Raw genomic sequence first — 6,000 nt, 5'->3', positions numbered from 1 at the left:
ACCCTTATACCTCCTCTTTGCCCCCCAGCAGTCACCACATTGTTGTCCATGTCCATGAGTTCCTTCTAGAAACTTCTAAGTCAGGTTCTCACTGCTGAAGACTAGACCATACTTTGAGTAGAAAAGCTTAGTCTACTTAGTAAGAAATCAGAAAATTGACCTGATAGAATTTGTATTTTAAAGAATTAAACCCGAAAGCCATGTGCAAACTTGGTTGCAAATTAATTGTTACTGCAGTCAATTATACAACAAAAATTCTGCTGATATATGTTCTGTGCATTATGACAGATCATTTTAACTCTCTGGTCCTCTGACATGTTGCAGGACTTACTCAAATGGCAACAAAATCTCAAAAGGTTCACAATAGAGGCATTCTTTGAATTTACTATGTGTGTCTCTTCCTGACTTAATACTTCAATCTTAGTACAGAAATGGAATATTTGTGGAATTCTTATAAGTTTTATACTTCAAGAACAAAATACCTACAGACAAAAATAAAATAACTCAAAATAGTGTAAATCAAACCAGCACTAGTAGATATGTGCTATCTTTTCTCAGGGACTTGAGCAATGGGTGAGTCCTGGACATGCAGAAAAGATTGCTCCATGAGAGGTTTATTAGAAGTTACCTCCAAAACAGATGTTCTTAAAGCTCTGTTACCATTACAGACAAGCTGTTCTCATTTTATAGAAAAACAAATATGTAATAATAAATAATCATACTCACCTTAATGGCTTCATAAGGATTCATTAGAAAACATTCATAAAAGGGGATAAGAAGTTTAAAAATGTACTTCTTAAAGTAATTGATATTTTTATTACATCAGAAGCCTAAGATATAGTGAGCATTAGCAGATGGTGAATCTCACAAATATTGGGAATGCTGCTGGAACCCAAGACAGAAAATAGCAAAATAAACAACATCAGGTCAGTTGTAATTTTAAAGAAGCTCTAAGTTCAGAGACCAGAAGGTGTCTTTAAAAGATGAATCTAGAGATGTTCTCCACAAAAACTTTAGCAGGTAATTTTTTCCAAAAAGCCTATTTAAATGCCAGTCCTCAGAGGACTCACAACTTTTAAAGGGGTGTTATATTCTTTGGCCTTGTTTGTAGGGGGTATCCTGTACCTGGAGTCAAAAGTGTTCTGATGGCAAAGCCCCACTTCATGTAGTCCCCCTGGCTTCAGTAAACATCACTTGCTGTGCAGCCTTTCTCAGACCACTGGAAGGAACTCAGGCCCCTGTCTTTCTCATTCTTTTTGTAATAGATAAGTCTTAGGTACCTAATGAATCAAACCCAGCTTCAATTCCAAAATGTAGTATAGGTGTCAAAAATAGTTCAAGCTACTTACAAGACTTCCGGCCAAGATGGAGGCGTAGACAGACACCCTGCATCTCCCTCCACAACTAAGAAAGAATACAACTATCTCAAAACTAGAAACAACCAGAAGTTCCAGAAAATCAAACTCCATGGAAGTCCAGCAAACAAAGATATAAAGAAGAAATACTCATCCAGACAGGTAGGAGGGGTGGAGCCAGGGCAGAGAGGACGCCATGTGGTGGTGGCAGCAGCAGAGGCAGCAGCAGGCTGGCAGAAAACGCAGTCACACATTTTAAAAAGTCAGGAGGGACACCTGGGAGTGTTTCCAGCTCCTCACCGGACCTCACAGTTCACAGTCCCAGCACCGGGGAAAGTCAAGCCTCATTGCTTCTGATTGTGCAGACCAGTGGGGGTTGGGGAAGAGGAAGAAACTGCCAGTCGCTCAGCAGAATCCACTTGTTAAAAGGCCCCCACAGTCCTAGAAGATCCGCGGACCTACCCACTCTGGGAACAATGGCCATGGCAGCAGCTAGAGGGGCCCCAGTCCAGTGCGGAAGTGGGAGAGGTGCCTGAAAAGGGGGCAAGTGCTGGGCAGGCAGCGTTGTTCCCTCTTGGACCCCTCCCCCATATACAGTGCCACAACGTGGTGAAACGGGTCACCCTGTACTGATGAATTCCTAAGGCTCCGCCCCTTACAATGTAACAGGAGCAACAGCTCTACCTGGGATGTGGAGGCAAATAAACACAGGAGCCTGTCAGAATGAGGAGACAGAGAAGTATGGCCCAAAAGGGGAAACGGATCAAGGTTCCAATGGGAGAACTAAGCGACGAGGAGATAGCCAGCCTCACAGATGAGGAGACAGACAACCTAACAGATGAAGAATTCAAAACACTGGTGATAAAGATGCTCATAGACTTGACAGATATGCTTGAGTATGGCAGACACATAAGAGAAGTAGTGAAGGCTATGCTAAGTGAAACGAAGGAAAATCCACACAAAACCAATGGTGAAAGGAAGGAAACTGGGGTTCAAATCAATGATTTGGAACATAAGGAGAAAAAAACAGTCAACCAGTTCAGAATGAGGAAGCAAGAATTGAAAAAAATAAGAAAAACTTCCCAAATTTTGCGAAGGAGATGGGCATACAAGTCTGGGAAGCACAGAGGGTCCTGGGTGAGCTGGACCCAGAGGGGACCACATCAGGACACATCATGATTGAGATAGCAAAGGTGAAAGATAAAGACAGAGTTCAGGGGACAGCAAAAGAGAGGCAGAGAGTTGCCTACAGAGGGGTGCTTATAGGACTATCAGATGATTTATCAGAGGACACTTTGCAAGCAGGAAGGGACTAGCAAGCAGTATTCAATGTGATGAAAGGCAACCTGCAACCAGGATTACTCTATCCAGCAAAGGTATCATCTGGAATGGAAGGGCAGATGAAGTGCTTCCCAGACAAGGTAAAGCTAAAGGAGTTCATCATCACCAAGCCATTATTATGTGAAATGTCAAAGGGACTTATTTAAGAAAAAGCAGATCAAAAGTATGAACACTAAAATGACAACAAACTCACAACTATCAACAACTGAATCTAAAAAATAAAAACAAAATCCAACTAAGCAAACCAGAATAGGAACTAAATTATAGGTATGGGGATCATTTGGAGGGTTATCAGCTGGAAAGGGGGAGAGGGAGAAATGGGGATATGGTGCAGGGATTAAGAAGCATAATCGGTTGGTACAAAATAGGGGGATGTTAAGAATAATATAGGAAAGGGTGAAGCCAAAGAACTTATATACACGACCCATAGACATGAACTAAGCGGGGGTGGGACTGCTGGAGGGAAGCGGGGTACTGGGTTGAGGGGAGCAAAGGAGAAAATAATTGGAACTACTGTAACAACATAATCAATAAAATATACTTAAAAAATAGTTCAAAACTGGAGAACATCAATAAGACTATCTTACTAAAATACAGGCTGGTGAAAAGAACTAGGGGGAGAATAAATTTGGATGTGTGTATATCTTTAAAATTCAGAAATATCTATGAGCTTTGGTCTGCGGTCCTCAAATACACCTTTCAAAAAATTAAAAAGAAGTCAGGACACATAACTAGGTTGCACGTCAGGTCCTCAGTTGGGGGCGCGAGTGAGAGGCAACCACACAGTGATGTTTCTCTCACTCTCTCCTTCCCTCTCTCTCTAAAAATAAATAAATTAATTAATTATTTTTTAAAAAATTTAAAAAATTCCCAGTTAGTGTAACAAATACACTATCTGAGCCCCCTCACAGGTGGTTTTTAAGTGTGGTCATGATGCCCAGGGCATTTATAAAATAATCCTCTGTGATGCAGGGAGAATATTGGAATTTTATTTTACATTTATTTGTCCAAAATTAAGATACAGTGGGCTTTACTAATGTTTTAATTGACTTTAGTACATGCATTCTCTGTCTTGTGTCTCTCTGTTTTTTTTCTGTGTCTCTCTTTTGATGGATGGATAGACAGATGCACTCAATTTTAAAATTTTTTTGCAGCTAGCATTGTGGAGTAAAAAAACAAAAGTTGGACATCTCTGCTCTAAAATACTAGGACATTTTTGCTCTGCATTTTTGGAGCCTGGTCAGGTTACTTAATTTATTCAAGTTGTCCTTAAGGGGTACTGTTTCAGAGGACTAATTTTCATCTTTTAAACTAGAATTTTTTTTTAATTGAGACATAACATTGAATTAGCTTCAGGTGTACAATGTGAAAACTAATGTTTAAATTGAAAAAGCAATAATATCAGCAGTACATAATAGATATTATCTAGTCTATATAAGGATAGCTCTGAAAACTTAGTTCCAATTTTCTTATATCAGAATTTATTTTGAATAATGCTACTTTAATAGTGGCCACCTGTTTCAGAGGGAGAAAAGATAAATAGTACAAGACATCATATGCTTAATACCAGAGCAGGCAAGAACTATACAAATTCAAAGCAGGAAGAACACCAGGACTTGGGGGATGAAAAGTACCTACATATAGTGGGGAGGAGCAGAACCTTTTTATCAGGCATAAGCCCAATACCAAAAAGAGAAAGGGAGAACTAACTAGGGAGACTACCAGATGCCTTGATCCCTTCCCTTGCCCCCCATGGGCCCCTGAAGCCTCTTCATGGGACCCTAGGGCTCAGGGGAGAATGGTTGGCATGAGTGACACCAAGTCAGGGCTTCACACTGCTTTAACTGTGACCTATAATAAGATTCATTTCACATGCTGCACAGAAATATATGTAAGATTTCACTAAATCAGTTACACGTATACATGTAATGTATGGTTAGTTTCCATTAAATTAATGAACAATCCATCATGGTTGCTACCCCCAGTTTGGAACTCACAGGCAAAGAGGTAAACCTGGAAAAATTAGTACCAACTAACATATTGAGGGCCTTAAATTCCAGATGAGGGAGTTTGGGCCTTTATTATTTATTAACAAAAGGGTCTACTGAGGTTTTAAAAGGGGGCATGATGTGATTTGATGTGGGCTTCTGAGAGATCAGTCTGCACCGTGGGCATGAAGCAGAGCTGGAAGTAAGGGACTGCTGGAGCAGCCCACAGACATGTGAAGATTTGGCCTAAAGTAATGGGGTAAAATACTGTGATTTCTCTTTTCTTTTTCATTTATGCCTTTAAAAGCATTGCTAGTTCAAATGTAAGACTGCACATGTCTTACATGTCTTGGGAACATGGCTTCTGAAATCATATCCGGGCTCTCCCACCTACCAGTCCTGGGGGCTTGGGCAGATGTGATGGTTCATTTTATGTATCAGCCTGACTGGTCACAGGATGCCCAGATTAAACATGATTCTGGGTGTGTCTGTGAGGATGTTTCCAGATGAAGTTCACAATTGAATCAGATTATTCTCCCCAGTGTGGGCGGGCCTCATCCAATCTGGTGAGGGCCTGAATAGAACACAAAGGTGGAGAAAGGGAGATTTCCTCTCTCTGTGCCTAATTGTTGAGCTGGGGCATCTCATCTCATCTTCTCCTGCCCTCTCACTGAGGTTTACACTAATCGGCTCCCCTGGTTCTCAGGCCTTTAGGCTCGCACTGCATTATATAACCAGCTTGGCTTTCCTGGGTCTCAAGCTTGCAGGCAGGAGATCACAAGACTTCTAAGCTCTCATGATTACATGAATAGTTCCTCATGATAAATCCCAGTCTCCCTCCTTCTAGGTAGATAGATGGATGGATAGGTAGACAGATATAGACAGACACATATAGACATAGATACCATTATATCCGACTGGTGCTGCTTCTCTGGAGAACCCTTAATAGTGAAGAGTTGCCTCACATTTCCACAACAAGCTATGCGAAGGGCCATTGCTGGGACACAGGAGGGGCTCCCAAAAGTGTATACAATGTTACTGGTGTTGTACAGAAGTGCAGAGCACCACACACCCACATACACGTGTGCTCATTGCAGAGGTCAGTCGAAGCTGGAACACTTCCCTCAGTACATGCAGGAAAGTCCTCTGAGGCACCTTCCTAAACTCCAGTACTGGTTGTGGGGGAGGAGGATGGAGGGTGCAAAGGACATGCTGCTGGTGCCCTCCACTAGTGCTCGCTGTAATTTCATGTGTGTAAAAAACAGTAAGTTCTTATAAAGACACACTCAGAAACAAAATTATCTACGGTTAAAATT

This window comes from Furipterus horrens, unplaced genomic scaffold (assembly GCF_987537825.1).
Source record: "Furipterus horrens unplaced genomic scaffold, mFurHor1.1.pri manual_scaffold_4, whole genome shotgun sequence".
Lineage (NCBI taxonomy): Eukaryota > Metazoa > Chordata > Mammalia > Chiroptera > Furipteridae > Furipterus > Furipterus horrens.
The sequence above is the reverse complement of the archived record's forward strand: the minus strand, read 5'-3'. Positions refer to the sequence as shown.